This window comes from Gadus morhua, chromosome 17 (assembly GCF_902167405.1).
Source record: "Gadus morhua chromosome 17, gadMor3.0, whole genome shotgun sequence".
Taxonomy (NCBI): Eukaryota; Metazoa; Chordata; class Actinopteri; order Gadiformes; family Gadidae; genus Gadus; species Gadus morhua.
The window spans coordinates 17,558,225-17,583,216 of record NC_044064.1 but is presented as its reverse complement, the minus strand read 5'-3'; the positions used below and the strand labels follow the sequence as shown (position 1 = coordinate 17,583,216).

The window sequence follows — 24,992 nt, the reverse complement described above, 5'->3', positions numbered from 1 at the left end:
CAAGCTCTTTGCCTTCGAAGGCACTGGAACCGGGCCTTGAGTATCCCTATGGTCATTTCCACTCTGGCTCGTGTCCTGCAGTGAGCCAAGTTGTAGTGTTGCTGGGGGCCAGGCTCAGGGTCAGGGTAGGGGTCAGCAGATGGCGCTGGCAGGGGTACCCTCTGTCTCCGAGTAGGTAACCATCGAACTCTCCTATGATAATACAAGATACCGTTTATTGTTTCAGTTGCAAGAGGAGGAAACAAAATATTGATCATAGGATATAACTTTATACTGTATATAAACTCACCACGGGCAAATCTGGCACTCACAAAACATTCGTGAGTCATGCACAGACCCAGGCCACTTCGCTTCCACATTGTTAATCATGTGGGCTCCATCACATATGATCTTCACAGTGGAGAACAGTAATTAGCTGTATAGTGAAGTATATTTAATTTGGAATGTTAAAGGCTACTATTTAGGCCTACCTGTACATTAATGCTGTGGACAAATCTCCTATTCACATAATCTCCTTCATTTATTGAAGGAGCTATGATAGGAATGTGAGTGCCATGCAGCCAATCACACCTGGAAACCCTAAAATATATCAAATTGACTGATTAGTGCTTCAAGTCTCAAAGCTTTATGACATAAATGAATTACTGCTTAGACTGATACCTGCAATTCTATGGAACTCTTCTTTGAGAAGTCTGGTGGGTCTGTGACTTGGGAACACTTCAAACGTACATAGTAGCCGTTTCAGTGCAAGTGTCACATTTCGGACAGCCCGACAGACAGTTGCCTTGGACACATGCTCTGCATCACCGACGTTATACAAAAAACTGCCGTTGGCAAAAAAACGAAGTGCAATACGAAGAATTTGCTCGGAACTGAGAGTGTGTCCACGATGTGTCATGTGAGCGATGTGAGGGCTGAGAATATTGTTTATATAAATTATTGATGATGCAGAGAACCGGAAACGCTCAAACAGGTACTCATCAGGGAATGATAAAACATCCAATCGGGGTCTAATAATCCTCTCCCGACGGATATTTCTGCAGAGTATCTGCGCTCGACATCAACTGGCTCTTCAATAAAAGGACACGCCATGTCTGCCACTGCCTTCAGTCTGCAGGCCTCAACTTAAGAGCAGGAGAAACTCAGGGTTAGTTGAAGAAAACCTGCCAGCGAGCAGGTTAGGTTCACGGAGTATGTTGCCTGGATAACTGACTCAGAGTAAAGCTGAACTGGCTTTGTGAAACTGAAAAAACAGAGTTTCCCTCATCTCAGGGTTAACGAGCTTTCTGAAACGGGCCCCAGGACACCGGCCCAAAGAAAATTGAAAAACACCCCTGGCAACACAACACAAGCTCCTTCATCCCCTTTCGCTTCCACGGATGGCTTCAAATGAATTCTGTTTTAATTCGAAAAGTTGTGTTCCCTGGTCAAGAGTCTTTATGAGCTTTCTGTCTCTTACCATATCCATCATCAGGTGGGGGGCTCCAGTTCCTCTCCATCCGTCCAGGTCTTGGGTGGGGTTGGGAGGCTGGAGAGAGCTCTGCAGCTGTTAGCCTATAATCTGCCCCAGGGTGGGGGATGGCAAGGATTCTTTGTTTCAAAATAAAGCATGATGTTACAGAGGGGGATGCCAGCGTTACCAACTCCCTGTTCAAATGGATGAAAGAAATGTTTTATTCGCTGAGAGCTCGAGAGAGTTGTGTTGGCTAGAGCAGGCGTCAACAAATTGCTTTTGTGCACTGTATGGTTTTATGATAGTGAGACTCTTGCATTGGTAAGTGGTTAAACTTATGATTTCCCTTCTCTTGCCTTTTTAGAGCGTTATTAAAATATATCAAATCCCTTTGTGTATGGATTATAGCCAGTGATTTTAGTCATCATGAAAGTGTAATCATACACTTGCATATAAACAAGATAAATTACACAGAATTAGATTTTACAAAGATTACACAATTTTAATTACATATACTCTGCAATTTAGCAGCAGTTTTCTCCATTTGGTCAGCTTGGTGTCAAAATGTATTTGGTTTGTTATTGTCCCTGCTTCTGCTCCAGTCAACTCATTCCGAGACGACGGAACACCGCAACAAACTCAACAAAAAAAGGAAGAGAAATAAAAAACTAGACCTTCATTCCGTTTGCAATCACCATTTGAAGAAAACAATTAGTTAAATCGTGGGGATGTAGGATTTGCATATCCTCCTCCACTGCCTCCCATCTGCCTCGCTTTAATCTGAGTAATTGCTCATTTTCTAATGGCGCGATAACAATTCAGAACGTTTAAAAAAAGGTTTATTTTATCGATGGGATCTTTGGAGGTCTGCTTGTCTTGTTGTTTTACTGATATTACTTGTGGTTTTTATTGTATTTAAGTGTGAGTGTTATGTTGTACATCGCTACAAGGTCAAGGCTATGTCGCAGGGCCGACAAGGAACCTGGACAACCTGGAAGGGAGTTGTTAACCGGAACATCAGTTGGCCAGACCTGTGGGAGAATCCACAGGCAAGACTCAGCTTCCTCATTCGCTCATCCTATGACACGCTTCCCTGTCTTCGGAACCTTCCCCAGTGGTTTGGGAACGAAGAAGGCTGCTCACACTGCAATGCCCCCAACTCAAGCCTCCAGCACATCTTATGAGGCTGCAAGATCGTGCTTTCACAGGGGCGCTACAGATGGCGCCACGACCAGGTCCTGAGAAAGTTAGCCGAAGTGCTGGAGGTGTGTCGACAGGGTAACAAAGAACCACCATCAGCAGAGGACCACATCAGCTTTGTTTCAGAAGGAGGGGTAAGGAGAAACACCAGGCCAAGAGAAACATCAAGGCCCTTCTCCCCCGACCAGGAGTGGAACATGAGGGTTGACATCAACAGTCAGCTCCGGTTCCCCACAGAGATCACCACCACATCTCTACGACCAGACATAGTTGTGTGGTCAACCAAGGCAAGATCTGTGCACCTCATCGAGCTCACCACAGGAGTGAGGGATTGAGGCCGCCTTCGAACGTAAGGCCAAGTACTCAGAGCTGGCTGCTGAGTGACGGGAGGCTGGCTGGAAGGCTACCATCTACCCAGTGGAGGTTGGATGCCGAGGGTTTCTGTGGTGTCAACCACACGCCTCTTGAGGGATGCAGGAGAGACCGGAGGGAGGCTAAGGAGGGCAACAAAGGACCTGGCAGATAAGGCTTAGAAAGGGAGCTTTTGGCTCTGGCTGGGGAGGCAGGATAGGTGTTGGGGAAAGAACACCTAACCCCAGACAACAGCAGCAGGGGAGGACAACTATCAGCTGCAGGGGGTGACAGGGAGACATCCCTGTCACTGCTCCGCCACCAGGAGACGTTCCACAATTAAAGGAGCGAAACTTTGGTGACTGGGTTAGGCAGCTGTGGAAAATCGAAATGCTGTGCATTTTTCACTTTGTATATATCTTGATGGGAAATTTTGTCTTTATGGGGAGGACATAGATCACAGAGGACAGTTGTTTGCCTTGTATGAGGCTAAGCAGCGTCTGTGGGAGAAGTTCGGAGAGGACATGGAGAAGGACTTTCGGTCTGCAAGTGTTTCTAGAAGACCATCCTGCACCTCAGGTGAACGGGGGTAAACGGGGAACCATCCAAGCTGTGTACAGTAAGGATGGGACTCTGTTGACCTCAACTGAGGAGGTAGTCGAACGTTGGAAGGAACACTTAATCCGACTATCACACCCTCTATGATAGAGGCAGAGGATGATGGTGATTCGTCGTCAATTTCCCTGGTGGAGTCACTGTGGTAGTCAAACATCTCTGCAGTGGCAAAAAGCCCCAGGGAATTATGAGATCCAGCCAGAAATGATGAAAAGCTCTGTGCAGTGGCGGTTCTACATCCAGTTACGCCCCCGGGCAAGACTTCCTCCAAGCGATTTTTATTTTACCGCTCGTGGCGCCCCACATGTGATTTGGCGCCCCCCACAAATATGCCGCCCCGGGCGGCTGCCTGGTTCGCCCGTACCTAAAACCGCCACTGTGTCAACCGTGTGTTGAGGGGCTGTCTTGGTTGACATGCCTATTCAACATTTTGTGGGAGTCTGGTACAGTGCCAAAGGAGTGGCAAACCAGTCAGTTTCGTTCCCAGTGGGGGTTGGCCTCCACCAGGGTACGCTTTGTCACCAATCCTTTTTGTGATATTCATTGACTTATGATTCTTTATCATATATTACATATCAACATACAGTATCTTCAACATTTAGAGCTAATTTCCTCTACAGCTTTTTCACCAACTCTCTAACTTTCCATTAATCTAAATCCTGGTTGCTGTGGTAAGCGATCCAGTTAAGTAGCAGTAGCAGTCATCCACGGCTGGATTTTCGCCATGTGTGTTTTTCTAAAACATAGATGTTTAGGTATTTAACTTCTGGCTTCTGCAGGAGCATATACCATCGTTTCACAATATAACGACTCGTGTTTAGCATATTTTGGATGGTTACGATATTATGGCTTTTAATCAAAACATTTATGGTGAAAAAATTAATGGGATTTTTACTTCCAGAACCACACCGCTGGCTCTGCTCTATAGAAGTCAGAAGTCATGAGCAGAGCCAGCGGATTGGTGAATGGTAGAAGGGCAGATTGGGCCGACCTATCGGGATGGAACAAGCCTGGCCTTCCGTATTCAATTTCCCATGACTTTTAAGACATGGCTATCACACAGGTATTACAATCTCCCCCCAGTGTGTGTGTGTGTGCTTGCATGTGTGGGTGCGTTGGTGTGTGTGCCCAAAGGTTTGTGTAAACATGCACACTTTACACTTGTGTGCATGTCGATTTGTTTGTTCCCCCTGAATTACCCATTGGATGTGATTAAAGTGTGTTGGTTATAACTGTTTGCACTCAAACACATTTGCAGTTTCAACCTCAGAGTTGGGGGGGAGGGGTTGATTGAAGCCGCAAATGGCAGCTCTCTCCCAGGGACATAGAGAGACGGATAGTGCCTGAGTGGGCGAGGAAAGGGAGGGAAACATGACATTTTGTTCCAATCACAACAATGAAAACATAAAAAGTGCACGTTAAATAAATTAACCACAGAGATCTGAAAAATGACTGCGGCCTTAACGACACCAACACAAAAATTGTAAAAACTTTCCTCATATGGATAATTCATTATTTTGGAAAAAACAATATTTATTGCTACCAATAATAATATAGATTTTAATTTTTGCACCTTTTAAGTCACCCAAGGGCACCTTACATAGAGTAAAAAGCGTAAAAATAACAACAACAAAGCATGAAATAACAGCATCAAACATTATTAAAAGAATACATAGGTCAAGGGTCACTGTAGTGCATAGTGAGTATGCCAGTTTGAACATGTCATAATGTTGGACTATTGGGTCATAGACCGCTAGATGGCGCCAATTCTGTCTTTCTGTTCTCTGTGTTGTTTCCACCTAAGTCATGTGATTGGTTTAGCCGTGTTTGCCTCACAGTATTTAAGCCTGGTTCTTTCACTCTGTCTCTGTTGAGTCTTCAATGAAACCATGTGAGTAGACCTTGATCTTGAACCCTACATTTTGGATTTCTTGTTGTTTGACCCTGGACTGTTCTCATACTCTGAGTTTTGGATTACACTTTGGATTTACTTTGATTGTGTTTTTGCCCTTTTGGATTGGACTGAGTTTTCGTGTTTTTGCCTTTTGGATTACTTGGACTTTGTGTTTTGCGTTTTGGATCTTCTGAACTTTTTGGAACTTTATTAATGAGGAATAAATACCTTACACTTATCCTGTTTTTGCTTCGCACTTGAGTCACCTTAGTTTCTTGTGTACCAAACCGTGACAGAACAGGTGGGTTTTGAGTTTGGATTTGAATGTTGTGATGGAATCTGACTACCTTAAGTGTGGGGGGGAATGATTTTGGGTGCCTAGCAGCTGAAGGCTTGGTCACCAATGGTAATAAGGCGTGGTTTTGGGATGGTGTCCAGCAGAGGTTTGAGCGGAGGCTGCGGGAGGGGCTGTATTCTTGGAGGAGGTCGCACAGATAGGAGGGGGCTAGATGATGGAGAGCTTTGTATGTGAGGAGGAGGTTTTTGTCCTGGATGCGGTAATGTACTAGGAGTCAGTAAAGTTGGTTGAGAATAGGGGTGATATGTTCAGACAATTTAGTGCGGGTGATGATCCGGGCGGCTTATTTAACAATGTTGTTTATGTTGATGAGTTTGGCAGGGAGTCCGGTGAGGAGGGCATTGCAGTAGTCGATGCGAGAAGTGACAAATGAGTGAACCAGGATTTCTGTGCTGGATGGGACAGTGATGGGCGGAGTCTGGAGATGTTTTAGAGGTGGAAGAAAGCAATCCGGGTGGTATTTTGAATGTGAGGTGCAAATGAGAGGGTGCTGTCCAGGATGACGCCGAGGCTCCTGACTTGGGGGGGGGGAAGGGTACAGGGAATCCGTCGATGATGATGGGGTACAGGGGTGTGTTGTGGTTTGGTGAGGTTGGATTTTGAGCCGATGAGCAGGGCCTCGGTTTATTGCCGTTGAGCTTCAGGAAGTTCCAAGACAAGACACCTCTGGCCCTGGTGGGACAACTCCGCCTTATCACAGAGGGGGTCCAATACACACCGGCGCTGATGTCATCATCTGATGAAGAAGTGGAGGGTCAAACACACACAGGCACTGATGCTATTCCTCCAAGTGCCATTGTACCTCATTTACAATTACAAATATAACCGCAGGCGGTGATTAACGGGGTCCAAGCAAAATTAAAAAGTCAAGAACACGCTAATGGAAGATATACAAATATGACATAATTATGAAGGAAAGATGTTCCACTTAATGCAATACTGTGCCTCTGCTTTCAGGTGAGCTGCAGAGCAATGGCTGAATGTCATATTCAGCTTGTTCATAATGCTCAAATCGTGATTTGAACTCTCAACCTGAGGATCACTTGTACAAGGCATTATCCCATTTAGCCACTTATAAACCTGAACTGCAGCCTCATTCACATGGTCAAAATATATATGGATAAGCACACAACATCCAGAAAACTCAAAGCACCCATTTCTCAAGTGAATTAAGGGCTTTCTTCAAAGCATATAGCTAAAAAATCTTTGATATTCTGGGGATATTAAACATTTGTAGTCAAGAACACTAACGGACTAAATATAAATATGACAGAGTTAATGATGAAGGAAAAATGGTTAATGAAGAAGTTCCCCTTAATGCCATACTGTATCTTGTGTCTGATTCTTGGAAACTAATGAGCCGTAAGGGTTGATTGCCTGATGAATTTCAGGTGCTGTTCATTTTTGTGTTTCTTAAATGAGTGGCAATGACAGCATGTCATGTTCAGCTTGTTCATAATGCTATAATCAGGATTCAAACCCTCAACCTAAGGAAAACCAGTACAAGGCATTATCCCGTTGAGCCACTGACATTTCTGAACTGCGTAAAGCTTCATTCACATCGTGAAAATGTCGATTGATAAGCACACAACATCAAGGAAACTCCAAGCACACACTGTGGACGTTTGGCTTTTCTATGAAATTGTGGGAAAAGTAAAAATTTGTAGAGCAGAAGACGAGGGTGATTAAGATACAAAAATATATTTTTTTAAAATAATTTTGAGTCCAGGTCAATCTCGTAAGGAGAAATAAGGCTAGTTCATAATTTTTTTGAACTTGTTCACTAGGGATGGGCAAAACGATTATTTTACGGGAATCAGTTCTTTCAGTTCCGTTCACTATCATGATTTGTTTGTTTGATTGGTTTGTTTGATTCATTCGTTAAATCAGATTACGTAATTTGACAGAGAATCTCACAGGTGTCTGCCCCCGTTGCTAAGTATTGGGTACGCCCGCCAATTAAAGGGAAACTTCACCCATTTCCATTAAGCTTTGTATCGTTAGAAACCCACTCATATTTTTGAATGGTCGTGCATCATTACTAGGGATGGGCACGAGTAGTAAATTCCAAACTCGAATGATCGAATGAATTCCTCGAGGATCAATCGAATACTCGTTTAAAACTAATCTATTTTTAGAATGCAACGCATCTGCAGCAGGAATTGGCCTAATGATGAAAGGCAATATTACCAACCAAACATGTAATGCTTATTCTCAAAACAGTCAGTTATCAGAGTATTCATTATTTATTTTTGCAAACGTTCAAAACACATTTTCCTTACAAAAAAACGAATATGCGTCTCACAATTGAAATCAGTCGAACAAAGGCCTGTAACGGTTTAAAAAGAAAAACGACACAAGGAGCCTAAACATTGCAAATAATTTAAAGCTGCAAATAAAACGGCAGCAAATGAACAAAAACATTACTCAGCGTTGTGATCTTCTACACACGGCCGGGATTACAGCTGCGTCTTGCGGCGGTGAAACGGCCAAAACACTTGGTTGCTGCGGGTCGGCTTTCCCGAACTCACCGTTGTGTTTCAGGAGCATACGTTGCCACATAGTACTTGTAGTACCCTGGTAGCTCAATTTCGCTTGGCATATTTTACATTTCACCTTATGACCTCCTATTTCTATAAAGAATGAACAATTCTTCGCTGCGCTTTGCTCTAACCGCCTTCTCTTATCTTTTTGAATTCTGGCTTTGTGCACACGGCAACGCGCTGCACAGAAATTTGATACATTTCATTTGCTTTGTGCAAACGGCATGCGCCAGTGGCGCTGTAACACCAAAATTGTACCGGGGTCAAAAATTGTACCACCTACGTGATCTGCGTTCAAAAATTCCGAACCTGCCTGTTAACAGACGATCGCGTCGAACGTGGCCTGACAACGGAGAATCGCGTCGAACGATGACATAAGAAGGTTCATGAACATCATTGAGCGGCACAAGACTAAATAACATTAAACAGATAACACTTATTTTACAAATGACATTAATTAGCATTGCTAACTTTATATTTGTATTGTATTTATTTATTTTTTGGTTCAGACCTGCAAACTCCTCAGAGGAAAAAAGGTGACAGTGTCACGGGGGATTTTTTTTTTATTGTAATATACAAATGACACTAGTCTGAGTGTGACTTAACAAAACTCAGCATACTTTATCAAAAATCAATGTCAAAACATCCTTAGCTTATAAAAAATATGTCACAAAAACTGTCACCATTTTTTTTTTTGTCTCTTAGCCTGTGGGGTGTTCCAAAAAGCCGGTTTTATTACATAACCGGGTAAGTTAACCCAGGGTTTGCTGTAACCCTAGGTTTTCCGTTCCAAAAGGATCACGGTATGTTAGTTGCTATAGAAACATATGCTCTGAATCAAACCTGGTCGGAGCGGGTCTTGCGCAGGTTAAGTTTGAAACATAACCCGGTTTTGGGTATTTAAACCCGCGTGCACCGGAGATTTCATGTGTTCACAATGGCATGCCCTTTTGATGAGAGAACTGCTGATATCGGAGCGCAAATTATACGTGCAATCCACCGGGAGCGATTGATAAGACCACGGCTCGACATCTTGGCATATCCAATGACTTTTTGCTGGAGTGGAGAGATAGGCCTATAGATTCTCGCGCAAATCTTTAATATATTTAAATTGCCTTACATAGCCAACACTACCAATCGAGTTCACTCCAGACTATTTGCGTAGCCCTCCGTTTTTTGCAAATTGTAGTTTTATCTAGGCTATAATGTTGGGAGATTCTGAGCACATCTCAGTCCTTTCAGATGACCCATCCAAGACTTGTATCGGCCTCCTATCATACAAAGAGCAATATTGTCTGAGTACTATGCCGAGAGGCACTTACAACACAAAGTATAAAATATTCCTAACGGACTTGCATCCACTGGAGAATGTTTGATCGTTACACACACTAATCCATATTGATCTGTGAAGTTGATCAGTCACTGTCACATTAGGTTTTCTACCCAGTTACCAAAAAAAGAAACATTTGGAATAGTATGCGCTGTGGCAAGCACATGGTTTGCATGTGTTACTTCGAAGGCAAAAAAAATCTAAAATACAAAATATAAAAATACAAAAACCTACATTCAACCAGTGGGGTATGGCACCTGACTCTCTGAGGAGGTAGGTAGCCCCTCCATGCCAGGGGGCCCTGAATTTATGTTTATTAACAGCTCCTCCACCGGGGTCAAGACAATTTGAGGGCCAGATCCAGTCTGCCGACTGTCGGCCTTTTCGAGATTGGCTTAAAAAAATGGCTTATTTAAATATATACCAATACGATGGTGGGAAAAGCTTACCAGTTTGTATGTTTTTTATACTTCATTTTTATACTTGATCCGCTGACCGCTTGGAAGCCATTGGAGTACATATTCTTTTAGAAGAAAGGGGTTATGTGGTAGGATCTTTAAGAATGCTCAACTGGGATATTTATATATTCATGGCTCAAATATTAAGGATCATGCTTTTGACGTGTAACTAACACATTTACGCGGTCAGCGATCCGCTGCCAGGCTTTGGTTCTCCGGGTTGCAGAGGCGTTCCCTTTTCTTGTGATAATGTCCTTCTCCTCGTCATAGCTCTCCAGAAGAACCTGAAGTTCCATTTCATTGAAACAAGCGGCCCGTTTCGCCATTTCGATCACGGTTTCCATGATCCATACATTTACGTCTTTTTAGGTTTGGCGTGGACGCGCACAACCCTATGTTAACCAACCCCGAGTTGATTGAACTAATGCATAACCGCTGCTGTGGAACCGAAAACTCAGGGTTAGTCGGCACAGGGTAAATCAACCTAGAGTTCAGCATTAACTCGGTGTTTGTTAAACCTCCGTTCGTTGAACACCCTCTGGACGAGTGTTTCGCAAGCTCTCTTGCGTTGTTTGGCCGCATGCATGCGGATGCGCAGTAGCCAGGCGACCGTCTCATCCAATGGCGAGCTCAGTTGGCGCTGTGTGCTTCAAGATTCCGATTGGCCCAGAGCTCGTCAATTATAAGAAAGATTCTGAAGCAAGTGCTGAGATTCCGATTGGCCCAGAGAAATGTCAATTATAAGAATGATCCAATAATTTTTCGCAATTCCGGACCCCCCCCCCCCCCCAAAACAAAACTCTCCGGTTCTACACGTGAATGACCAAATTGACCAAGAAAACGGCGATTGTCGCCGAAAAGCGACAAGTTTGGAGCTTTGTATGATACACTTTAAACACTCGGTTTACTAGCTTAATTCAATACAATAAAAATATAAAGTAAAAACAAGTGTTATCTGTATTATGTTATTTTGTCTTTGGCAACATTCGAACGCGGATTACGTAGGTGGCACAATTTTTCGCCCCCGGTACAATTTTGGTGTGACAGCGCCACACAGAATATTCATACATTTGCTTCAGAAAACTTGTCTGTGTGTATATGCAAACTCAAGAGTGCCTGTCCACCAGCCGAGTTCATTTGTAACGAGGAGTACTCGAGTAATCGATTCCTCACGCCCATCCCTAATCATTACCTTATTTTCTGACTGGAGACTGGAGAGTTCCGTATTGATCTCCAACACTTCCTGTTTAAGATGACGCAATTTGACGATTTTTGCGTAGAAGTAAAATAGGAAGTGTAAGAGGGGAGGATTCTCGTAAGACTACAAGCACTAGTCCCCACTGACGCTACAGACCTATTAGAGCAGTGCCAGTGGGTGGGAAACTGATGCAGCGTTTTATTATCCATCCGTCTCGGAGGTCCGACAACGTTGCCTTGCGACACGCACGAACATGGCCCTTTTCCTCGGACGGCGAACCCGCCATCTCGGTTGAACTCAGTGCTGACCGAGCAAAATTCCGAGAAAGAATTCAAGATGGCTGCGCCCAGTGTGACTTGAGGCATGAACTGTTTTCATTGTGCTTGGACCGCTTTGGTGGTTTAAATGGCAATTTCAATCACTCGTATTACTGCAATACCTTACTGCGTCCGTATCTCTGCCTATGTATAAGTAGGCCTATGGCCTACTTATTTTGGAGCACCTGGTCCTCTGCCAATGCTACCGCGACAACAGCTTTCTGGGTGGCGTCCATGTTATCCTCCAACGACCGAGCGAAATTATAAAACGCTTGAAGTGTGGGCGTGGCGTCAGATCCGAGATCCGAGTCCGTTCGCAGAGAATACTCAAACGCACCATTACATCCACAGCGTCTGAAGTTAAGCTAACAGAGGCTGTTGATAAAACTGAAGTACAATGGCGGAAGGTACTGGATCTGACAAAGAAGATGGCACCATGCAAAAGTTCTAGCCTGGTCCTACTTCATTTCATTTGTACAGAAGGTCTGGAACTGCTCAATTGACAAACGTTCACTCACTTGGAGGCGGGTGTCTGTAGAGGTTTTTCAATTATTGCATCTGCCCAGTGGCACTCTGGATCTGCCATAACCAATCGCATAGCGTTTGGTCGTGACGTATGTCATGCGACGGGACCGGCTCCTTCACCACTAATGGAGCCATCTGGAAAATCTAACTTTTCCCGAACCCGGTGGGGAGAAGCGCCACAACATCATTGCCACCAACAAAACTCTGCAAAGCTCGTTCTTGCTCCAGCTTTAATTGATCGATTTTCGGCAGCGATCACACAACAGACCGAATAGCTGCGCTTGTATCCTTCTCCATTGTCTTCCTCTGACTACAACTCAAACTGGCGCGCGACCTAGACGTCATCGTTCTCAGCCACTCCCTCTGTTCGCTGATTGGACCGCATTTACATTTACATCGGCCTGTGACCTTCAGCACTCACTGGATCGGCTGGCGGCCGAGTGTGAAGCGGCTGGGATGAGGATCAGCACCACTAAATCTGAGGCCATGACTCTTAGCAGGAAACCGGTGGATTGTTTACTCCGGGTAGGAAATGAGTCCTTAGCCCAAGTGAAGGAGTTCAAGTACCTCGGGGTCTGGTTCACGAGTGAGGGTACGATGGAGCGTGAGATTAGCCGGAGAATCTGAACAGCGGGGGCGGTATTGCATTCGCTATACCGCACCGTTGTTACGAAAAGAGATCTGAGCCACAAGGCAAAGCTCTCGATCTACCGGTCGATCTTCGTTCCTATCCTCACCTATGGTCATGAGGGTTGTGTGATGACCGAAAGGACGAGATCGCGGTTACAAGCGGCCGAGATGAGTTTTCTCAGAAGGGTGGCTTGCGTCTCCCTTAGGGATAGGGTGAGAAGCTCAGCCATCCGTGAGGAACTCGGATTAGAGCCGCTGCTCCTTTACTTAGAAAGGAGTCAGCTGAGGTGGTTCGGGCATCTGGTAAGGATGCCCACTGGGCGCCTCCCTTGGGAGGTGTTTCAGGCACGTCCAGTGGGGAGGAGACCTCGGGGAACACCCAGGACTAGGTGGAGAGATTATATCTCAACACTGGCCTGGGAACGCCTCGGGATCCCCCCATCAGAGCTGGTCAATGGGGCCCGGGAAAGGGAAGTCTGGGGCCCCCTGCTTGAGCTGCTCCCCCCGCGACCCGACCCCGGATAAGCGGATGAAGATGAAGATGAGCATTTACATTAAGCAGACCCAGACCTAGTACTGAAGTGAAATGAAAATTGAGCGGAAGTAGGTAGGTGGGATGTGCCAGGCTACAAAAGTTCACCATTTCGAAAGAAATACAAACGAGGACTAATTCACTGAGTTCACCAACTAATACTCTTCACTAGAGATGTTGTGTGAAATGATTTTCAAGCAGTCTTGCGGGATCAGCTTGGTAGATGGAACAGCGAGGTGTCCGATAGGCGGAGATCAAGATCAGCGGGAGTGGCCAGCGAAGCTGTGAATCGTGGTGCATGGTGGGAGTTGTTGTCTTCAATCCACAAGCACCAAAAGTCACTTTCTGCCTTTTCTCGGTCAAGACAGCACCAAATTAGAATTTTATTTTATTATTCGACTACATATAGGACCCAATTTCAATGCATAATCATGCCTCCACCGGTGAAATGCTCCTTTAAGGCTTTTTCACAGCCTGCTCTACCATAAGGGTACTGTCGACGGTCGAAACGCCAGCCGTAATTGAGCTGCACCCAGCCGTACCGAATCGAAACCGCACCGCACGGTGGAAACGAGGGGGAAGAAAACAGAAACAAAAAAATGTTTTCAGTCACGGTGCGCTCGGAAAACAAAAAATAATAATTTCTGTAGCATTGGCCTATACGACGCAGTTTGACCACTTACATGGTAGGTAAAACAATACTTTATTAAAGCATGTGTGTTTGTGGAACAAAATCAAAAGAAAACGTATAAGGTGCTTGCATGATATTGAAGCCTACAGCGATCATTAGTTAACTTGTGCGGCGGTGCCTTGTCATTTGTTTACCCATGTGCCATGGCAAAGCGATTGATACCTGCTGTAGTACTCTCATTGGCTGAATCTTTGAGAACATTTTAGATTCAATCAATATAAGGTCGCGGGGAGACGGAGCTCTGTTCGCTTGTATATCTTATTTAAGTGCCATATTTTTGTCTTATGTTAAAAAAAAAAGAATCAAAGAATCACTTCTCTTGTTTTGGGAATCAGGTCTCGTCGTTCGCCTTCGGGATTCGTTCGTTGTGAAAGAATCGTTCGCGACCGACCCATCCCTAGCGTGCGCCCACATGTACAGGCACGTGACAAGTCTTGATTGTGATCAATGTTTGGATCTTGAATCAGGAACAATTCTCATGGTCGGTATGAGTTTGTTTGTTCAAAAGACACTAGTAGAGTAGTAACCGACCACTAGTATCTCTGAGTGACTGATCTGAAACCAACACCGATGTGCTTTCAGAGGCTTTCAGCAGAGTGAGCTCCAACAGATTCAGTTTGTTTATCATCAGTGTTTCAGCTAGTAAAGGCCTCGTCGTTGGCCGGACTCACCTGTCATTCTACACACAGGTTCCTAAAGATTGAAACACCTGACCCACCAGTGAACCAGCCGCCTGCCGTCGTTGGCCACTCACACGTAGCAGCCTCTATCATTTGGTCTATTGGGTCCTCTGCCATGTGAAATCCATCAACGCCACCCTCAGACCCTATTAACAGCAGGAAGCCCCCCCCCCATGGCATGCCACACGCACATTCATATTGAAGCACACACAGGTACATACGCACACACACATATGCAGACATGCTTGTTTATCGACCACCTTGCTAAAAGATTAGCTGTTGCCATGACAACAAAGTACCATAACGGGGGACCAGCCAAGTAGCCAAAGCACTTCCACATGTCTGGAGTATCCGTTGAATTAGCTTATTAGGTTATATCTTTTAGCGGGTTCTGCATTCTCACTGGCTGTACATTGAACTGGCTATGATTGGCTCATTCTTGCATTGTCATATGCGGTTCTGTGTGAGCACACACTTCCCCGTTCAAGGTGGACTAGCGAAGAAAGCCCGGGGGCACATAATCCATGTAATCGCTCCAATCGCTCCATTGCGTCTTGTCAGGGTCGATGATAACGGCCCCGTCCCAGCAAAGGTTCAATCCTAGCGGCCCTTTAATGCCCTTATCTCAGAAAACAATGGTCTGTTTTGGGGCCCAGCTTTGCTATCTGCTAGGTTATGATCTGGACGTGTCCGCTTGCCAAATGAGGGGATTCAACATGTTAACTTCTCCTGCTGCTCCTCAGAGCAGCCGCTGGTCCTCAGCCGAGCTACACTAACAGCCAATGTAAAATATCCACAACGCTAACGTCCACAGCGCTTACGTCCACAACGCTAACGTCCGCAGCGCTAACGTCCGCAACGCTAACGTCCGCAACGCTAACGTCCACAGCGCTAACGTCCACAGCGCTAACGTCCACAACGCTAACGTCCACAACGCTAACTTCCACAGCACTAACATCCACAATGCTAACGTCCTCAATGCTAACGTCCACAGCGCTAACGTCCACGGGGAAAACAGGGAGTGGAAGGCAAGGCCCCTCTAATGTTCAACTAACTGTGGAAAATAAAAATCATAAAAAAAACATTTTTAGGGTTTTTTACTTTAAGGGTTATGATAAGACCTATCTTTCAGCATTCACCACGAATGACTCTGAAAAGCAGTGCCAACATTTAAAAAAAAAAATATCATAGCCTCATCCGATGGCCTCATTTTGTTTAAATCTGCATTTATGCGTTGCTAAGAGATAGAAAAAACTGCTTTCAAGCGGACACACTGTCAATGGAATGGGGGATGGTGTCGGATTGGAAGTGAGCAAATTTTAGAAGACATGGAGAGATAGAGACATCGGTTGGTGGAGGGAGGTACTGCATCTGTGATGAAATATAATTTAAGGCCATGAAAACACAAAGGACTCCATATGGTGGTGTACTTTTAGCCTGAACCAAGATAAAAGTGTAAATGCACGCTCATTTAAAATAATAAATGTTTCTACTTACAATGTTAGGATCACAATAGATGGCAAATTTTTAAAGGGACTCCATAGAAGCAAGTATTTTTTATTGCAGCTGGTCAAAGCAATCTCTGCCAGGAGCCAAGGGCAGAGCTATATTAACATGACGTTCCTTTCGATTGTTTTGACACCTGTGAACTATAATATTTATATGGAGAACTAAAGTTGAATCAACTGAAAACAATATAGTTGTCACACTGAATTTTTTTTCATCCTGATGCCTTCGATGGCTTTGTTTCGTATCCCAGATAGAACGATTCTGGCATGATATCCATTATCCACAAAGTATTTCATGAATCTGTATTTAATATCATTGAACATTGAACATATCTATCAATGATAGCCAAATGAAAAAACAAAATTTCACTGAATGGAAATGAATGTATAATCCTGTATGCATAATCCTGCTTTCCACTTTTCCAGGATTATACCTTTAGACATGAAATCAAGATTCCCTGGCAATTTAGAAGCCAAAACCAACCACAGCAACAAAAAGTGTTTTGTACATTTTGATGTCAAGGCATTGGTTGGTTCCTGCATGCACGTTTAATGCCGTGGGAAATTTGCCAACAGCTCCCCACCAAATAGATGACCTGCCGTGGCTGGGAGGCGGTTTTGTTTGTCTCTGGTTGAATCCCATTACCTGCAGATGACTCTAGCCTGCCCTCTATTAAGACAAGGCTATAGTTTCCATTTGTACTACGGAGCAATCTAAATGTTCAGAATAGACCTCCTCGTCTCTGACCGAACAGAGCGGACTGAGCCCCAGCATCTCCTCATCCCCTCGTTGAAGAACCATCCAGCAATTGGGTGACATTTGTTAAATTTTCTCGATGGCGCATGACAAGCTCAGCTTACCCAATATGCATTGATTGTGGAACAACTGGAAGATCAGCGATTATAAAGAAGAACATGTGCGCTCTTGGTCTCAAGGTAAGCATAGTATTGGAGTTACTGTAAAGGCCTAGTTCTAACTTGTGTGCTACACATCTTCACCGTAACGCACATGTGATTATTTCAACATGTCTGTGTTGAAATAATCCTGCTTTGTTTTGAAAAGGCTAGACGACAGACACATGGATTGGATGAGGGCAGACAGAAAAAGCGCGAGAGAGAGAGAGAGAGAGAGAGAGAGAGAGAGAGAGAGAGAGAGAGAGAGAGAGAGAGAGAGAGAGAGAGAGAGAGAGAGAGAGAGAGCGCGCTTGCCTAACATCCTCTTAGAGCAGTGTTGTGTTTTCTGAAGGAAATTCAGAATGTCTATCTGACCTCTGTGGTTTTGGAACATGGCACCGGCCCAACTCCACTTTTTCTGGTTACCATCTCCCACCTACCCATCACTGAAACCATTGCCATCACTCTGTTGTGATGGCAGGAGACAGCAGACGTATCTAACGTGAAGTGAGTTGCGGGATTAGGCAGAACGTTGTTGCAGTGACACTGGTGATCTTATCCTTCCAAAATTTCAGATGCCCCAGGGGGGGCATCTACAGGGGGAGACCAATGTATATGCACTGGTCTCCCTCCACCCCCCCAAAAAATGTAAAAAAAAATGTAAGTGTAAAATTGGAAGTATCTTTGGACTTCGAACACTACAGCGAACATGGACAGTAAAAGTGTAAGGAAAAAGCTAGTGAATTCAGCACTCCATAGAAATGTATTGACTCACCACTACGTTTACTTGTGAGTTTTGCTGAGAACTTTTACTCGCTTTCCCCAAATCCCAGAAGTGGCATCGACGCAGGGATAGCGTTAGCAGCAGACAGTTGAAGCTGTTATTATTGTGTTATTTTTATTAAACTCCTGGTGTACTAACTACTTTACAATTCCTTGTTTTATTTTTTCTAACTTTACAGACCCTATTTGTACTACTAACGAAGTGTGGTAACATTCCAAGCATTATTAGTGGGCTAATTTACGAGATACAGGACAGGTACCATTAGCGCCAGTCGGCTGAGAACTCTACTTCACCAATGTTCGACCAAGGGTAAAAATGCTTCTGAGGGGAATTTGGCAGGATGTCATGGTGCAAAGGACCCATGTGCTGTTTTCCAATATCCATACTTCCATGAGTACACTTAAACGTAGTACACTATCCGTACTTACTAAGTGCGATAATTTTCAGATGTCAGTGTTAGCGAGTGTCAGCGATCACGACTGCCGCCGCGGATCCTCCCCCGCAATAAACATCCCGCTTTGAGCGGTGAACTCTTTACGCCTAGCAGCTATAAAAAGCTATAAAAGCTATTCTTCGTTTGCAACTAGGGTTGCCACCTTGGATTTGGGAAAAAAAGGGACACTCGATCAAATGTTTGGGACGGAGGGCTCGGCCATTATTACCAGTTCAGACTGACCAATGAACATACAATTCGGACAAAGGAGACGGAAACAAAGTCATGTTAATAAATGTATTCGTTCAGGGGTCACCAGGGTGGATGTAGGCCTACACCAGCAGATGATTTCAGTCCAGCAGTCATGTCAACACACTAGACTAGAACACAGAGAGAGACATCACATGAGACTTGATCACAAACTTTCAACATTGCTATTATTTCAACATTTATATTTTTGTATTTCTTGTTTGTTTTGGTGTTGTGAGTGTGTGTGTGTGTGTGTGTATTTGATTATACGTATGTGATTGATTAGATTAGTATGTGTTTGTTTGTACGAGACTCGGAATGTATGGGTAATATAGCTTCATTTATGGACTCCAGGAAGAATAGCTATGCTACTGTGCTGCTGCAGCTGGATATCCAATAAAAAATAAAAATAATCAATAGAAAAAATATGGGCTATTGGAATTTTATGAAGACCCCCATGAAACTAGCCGTGCTATCTATGAGCAAATTATGGATATTTTAGGAAAAAATGGTCTGTGTGTAAATCAGATTACCGTTGACCGTATACCGTTTTTTTCCTACTGGTGGCTTGCATGTTTTATTTGCTCCATCTCCTTCCTCGTCAGCCTCTCCTCCCATTGCAAATGAAGACGCAGCACTCGACTCCACTCACAGTGACTTTCCTCCACTTTAATATGTTTATGTTTGAAATTGTGTTCCCGCTCTGTCTGAGAAGCGCAAGAATGGGGCGTCACGGTCACGTGACGCCCCATTCGGGAAGAAAACTGGGACAATTTTAAGAGCCATAGAAGCACAGGAACCGTATTAGACTACACAACGAAAGTAATCAAATGAGGTGTTTGAGTTTTCCCCCGAAAAACAGAACAAATTGTGTCCCGGGAGAATTTTTTTTTTTCCCGGGACAGCTGGTGAGAAAAGAGAACAATTCTGGGAAAAACGGGACGGGTAGCAACACTATTTGCAACTGACGTCACAGCTAATTAAAATTCGTAACCAAACCGGAAGTCGGCCATCTTGGTAGGAAAGCAATCACAACATTGCGCCCCCCTACACTTGTTTCAGTCACATTAGAGTGGAGGTCATTCAATCGCAAAGCGCGTATCTAACCTCAATTGTTTCGCTATTAGCGAAACAAGCATGGGAATTGCAGCTTTTTTAGGATTCCAAAAGTGATCAAGAGTGAGCGGACGCGTGAGTTGACCGAGGAGCGGCTTAGATTTCGAACATCTACCGGGGCGACATGGCACAAATAAATCTCACCAACACTCGTATTTGTGGTAATCACTTCATAACTGGTAAGATTTGGGGCTCAATCAATTTGTGAGAGGTTCTTTGCGAGTTTTTGCACCTGCAGCTCCAAGTTTGTTTTTACCAGGAAACCCTTAACCCGTAATCTACGCTCGGTAAAAGTAAGGTGACCAGATTTCTGAACTGAAATTCGGGGACATTTTCAATGCGGCGGTGAAAAATCCTTACATATTATCATTATGAAATAAAAAATGGGGACAAGTACTTTTTCATTTATTTTAACCAGCTTAGTGGGCGAAAAGTTAGGAAAATTCTGTGGGCCAGTGACTGACAGGGGCCCTGAAAAAATATTAGAACATTAGTTATGTTAATAAAAAAACATCATTAATGGATTTTAATGGAAAATCAAATTTATAATTAAACAAACACTATCAGTATGCAGAATGTTTCCTTCATGTCTTCACAGTGTTATATTATCACAACTCAATGTCATATTGTAAAGTTAGTATCGGACAATAAGATAATTGAAGCCTTCACAGGTAGAGGTGTGGTTACAGAAACTGCACATGGTTGGCGTTGCCTGTGTGTGTGTGATGGTGGGACCCAGTGTGATATCTTTTAATGGGGCCCAACATCCCTGGTGGCGCCCCTGCAAAAGGTTAATAAATCAAAATATCAGCACCCACAAATATCATGTATCAGTAGTGCACAGCAGTGTCAAAAACACAAATATAGAATAATACATGAGAAAAAAATCTCTCTTCCAAAGTTAAGTGTCATGTGCAAAGACAGCTGCCAGACCAGTAGCTAGTAAATATCAAGATGTAATTAGTAATAATTACCAAGTCAAAACATATAAAAAGATGTAAAACTCTCGTCTGTTCTCTTCTCCTTCAATGCTTTTCTTTTCTTCACCCTTCTTTCTTCTCTCCTTAGCTTCCCTCTGTTGTTTACTTCTATATTTCTGCCTTTCCATACTATTCTCCTGCTCTTTTCATCTTCTCTCCTTCACTCTGTTGATTACTTATTTATTTATTATACCTTTACTAAAAACATTGACATAAAACAGTGACTCAGGGCATCAGCTAATCAAATGGTCTGCATTTATAACTACTACAGTCATTGGTTACCCACACAGCCCGACAAAAAAAACAGCAGCCTAACACACACAACTATCAACCATTGACTGATTATTAATTAATTTATTATTAATAAATAATGTCATCATTATTATTATTTTAACAGTCTCAGGTCCCTATGCCTACAGGAAAATCATATGCTACCAAAGCAGTCTTCCACCTCCCCCTCTTCCAAAACAGAGCCACATACAATGTCATAACCTGGTAATCTCATGCTAACGTTAACATTACAGCTTCACTAATGACCGATATGAAAACATTGTCATGATTTTAACGTTCACTGACTTTTATAACGTTACGTTAGGTCTTCAGTTCAGATAAACAATCATACTTATTTTAACGTTACCACTTATTTTAACACACACACACACACACACACACACACACACACACACACACACACACACACACACACACACACACACACAGCCAAGTCTACTGCCAATTCACACAAAATAAATAAGTTCATACACAACATACCATTTATGAGACCGCTGATCTTCTCTTTTTCCTTTTTGCCGCCTCTAGATTGTTGTTGTTGACGCTGCTGCGTCTGGTCGTACGTCCTGATAACGTCTGTACGTCATACGACGTCTTCTCTGGTGCTGCGTTAAATTACTACCGTAATAACTGGTGTTTGAGTCTGCGCGCATTTTTCCCCCATTCACTGTCAAAATCGGGGACATTTCCGGGGACAGCTTTGACCGGGGACAGATCACCGAAAACGGGGACTGTCCCCGGAAATCGGGGACGTCTGGTCACCTTAGGTAAAAGGGCATGATCCTCGTTAAAATCCGACTTTTTCAGCTTGTAGGGATCGAAACCTAACAGGTTAACTTTCTGCTGGTATCTTCCCCTTATACCCCCCGCTTAAATTTGAGAAATATTCAGACATTTGTATCGCACTATTGTGTTCGCTGCTAGAAGACGCCTGTGTTTTCGCTTGTTTCCCTATCAAGATGGCCGCCGTCGTGACGTAAGCACTTTTTACGTCATTTTGATCACGTGGTTGCAAACAAAGAATGAAAACTACAAAATGACTATTAATGCAGGCTATGTGGAAAATGCACTGACTTTGGCTCAGCCTGGCTCCGCCCTCTTCCGCTACGTAGCTAAGATGTCTGCCTTTGAGTACGAAAAGTGTACATCGATCCACACTTCGCGATTTGACCGTTTTGAGAACACCATCCGGGTCCTTTCAGTACACTTATTTTCGCTAGATCTGAATTGGAATGCCCTTCTCAAACTAAGGCTAGTAAGTATGGATAGTATGGATATTGGAACACAGCAATGGACACATTATAGAATGGACACCGGATTCCAAAATGGCGCCCATTCATTCCTATGTAAACAGCTCAATGGCGCAGGGCAACATCAAGGAGAGATATGCTTCTGCATCATGGGAGCCTAGCCACGCCTTCGGGACGTACCAGAAGCAGAAATATTCTTGTTTTTCAGCATTGTTAGCGTTGTAGCATCATAAGTGAGAGGTCTGAGCGATCGCAGTCGCATTGTTTACCGACCATGGAAGCAGGGTTCGAGTTAGGTTGGAGCCAGTGGAGCTGAGCTCCCATAGAGAGTGGTCTGGCTCCCATGAAAGCAGCAAAATGAAATATCTGTTGGAGTCTCTGAAAATTCAGCAGCATAATATTGTAATTACAAATAAAGCTATTTTCCCTTCCACATATAGAGTAATATTTACGTTAAGTCAGGGATAATAGAACGCCGGTCATTATCGGGAAAATAACCCCAGACAGGGCGAACCAGACACCGACGCGAAACGGAGGTGTCTTGCTTTGACCTGAAGGGGCTTATTTTTCTCAATGCCGTGGAACGGCACTCTCAATGCTCAGTGCCACTCTGAGCATTGAGAGTGCCACTCTTCCCCACTTGTATTGGAGTGAACGGAGATATCTACTTCTGGGCCCCTTGAATCGAGGGACCCGTCCACAGCCCGCCTAAACAGCTGCAATACCAGACTTGGCCGCTGAGCACTGATTGATTGCGGAAGTATGCACTGTTCCTGGGGGCTGGAAAGGACCCAAGGGTGAATTTACTCCAACCATCCCTTTAACTAGTTAAATACACGCTGTTTTCTCGACCCTACATCAACAACAGTGGGAAAGACCGGAAGAGTCGTCCCCTTCTGCCAGCTAGAGGGATGTTCAGTCAGTGTCAAAAGGGAGAACAAACTCCCGCGTCATAAGTTGTGGCAACCCCACGCCGTTGGCCAGGGGCCAGCCGCTTCAGCACCCTCCCCGTGGACGGGTGGTGGAAGGGAGATACATCCCCCTCCACCCAGCTGCACTGGAGGGGGCATCAAGCGGGCCCAGGCAATCAAGGACATCGAGGGCACCTGGGGGACGGGGACGAGAGAGGAGCTTAAAGGGCTGGGGACGGGGAGAAGGGCTGACCGGGAAGAGACGTGTTGTTGACCCGACGTTAACTAAAGAACGTTTCCCCCCCCAGGAGTGATCCGGTTGCGTCGGGAGCTGTTTCCCCGCCGACCCCGAGGAAGGGCTGGACCCGGAGGTCCCGCACCCTTATTCCCGATTACGGAAGAACGTTAGTTTGTGTATGATTTCCCTTTTTGTGAGTGGCCGGAAATAAAAACTGTTGCACTGCAGCCCTGCTTCAATGATTAATTCCCGAATCCCCGCCGCCGACGAAAGGGGTTGCCACAAGGTCAAAATCCTAAAATCTTTCACTCACATCCACCCGCTATTCTGTTATTTTTTCCTTGTTTATTTTATTGTATGGCAATGTCTCCAATGTTTACGCTTGTCAGTAGTCTTTCTAGGCCCCCACGTGAGTCAATATTCTACTAGTTGGCACAAACCAGGCGACTGGTCAGATTCATGGTTCTCCAACTCACCCCTCCTCGTGCGTCGACAGCATGACGTGCTGAGCTACACTCTACCAAAATTCCCAAATATGCCATTTTTCACAACCTGATCGGAGATCAGCCAAACATTTCTCAAACTGGATCTACATGATGATGAGACAGTAGAGGAACTGGAAGCTTATATCGACGCGTTTTACCAAAAAAAAACATAATGCCGGCGGACAACAAACCCGACGGCAAACGCACTCGAAGTGAGCTGGTCTCAAGTGACTTGGATGAGTCATACTCCGATATACGTGAGTCTTTAAAGGCCATACAACAGCAACTCCAGAAGCTTAATCTACTCGAACAACTGACAAATTATGTCAAAGACTTGAAAGCTTCTGTCGAGTTCAACAACTCACTAATCGAGGTGCTAAAGGCTGACAACGCCTCTCTCAGAACTGACGTAAACAATCTGAAACGCTTGACAGATGAACTTCAACACGACAAAGTCAACATGACTAATGACATTCTTGACTTACAGTGCAGAAGTATGAGACACAATATTATCGTTCATGGACTCGCTGAAGTAAAAAATGAAACTCACCAGAAATCTGAAGAATTGTTAAAGACATTCCTGTCCGGTAACCTGAAAATGGACGTTAATGAAGTAGAGCTGTCCACTTTTCCCGAGTCCATCGCCTGGGTAAAGCCAAAGCTGACCAGCAGAGGCCCCGTCCCATCGTGGCCAAAACCATCGACTCTAAAATGAAGTACGCTGTTATGTCCAAGGGTGGGGAACTGAAGGGAACCAATTATGCCATCAGCGATCAGTTTCCAGCTGAGATCATGGAAGACGCAGGCTTCTTTATCCGATCATGGCAGAGGCGAGGCAAAGAAACAAAAGGGCTCGCCTTTTTGCTGATAAACTGTACATCGATGGGAAGCTATACAGGAATTATCGCATCACATACTGGCTGGATGGGGGCGAAGAGGCCAGTTTTCATGAGGATCACAGGGATCCCCCGGGTCGCACTCTCCAGGCTCCAAAACAGAAAACACCGGCATGCTTCACCAGCTGCTGAGAACACTGACGCGTGCTGATGATGTCATTGTCAGTTCTGTCAATCATCTA

At 44.4% G+C, this 24,992-nt stretch overlaps 1 long non-coding RNA gene across 1 annotated transcript; it reads right to left on the bottom strand.

The window, feature by feature from the left end:
* Positions 1 to 5,163: 5,163 nt before the first annotated feature.
* Positions 5,164 to 24,969, bottom strand: LOC115530017 (uncharacterized). Its single transcript, XR_003973682.1, has 2 exons — positions 24,465 to 24,969; positions 5,164 to 6,607 (listed from the first exon to the last, which is right to left on the bottom strand). It is a non-coding gene; the product is annotated as an uncharacterized LOC115530017 (long non-coding RNA).
* Positions 24,970 to 24,992: the final 23 nt, after the last annotated feature.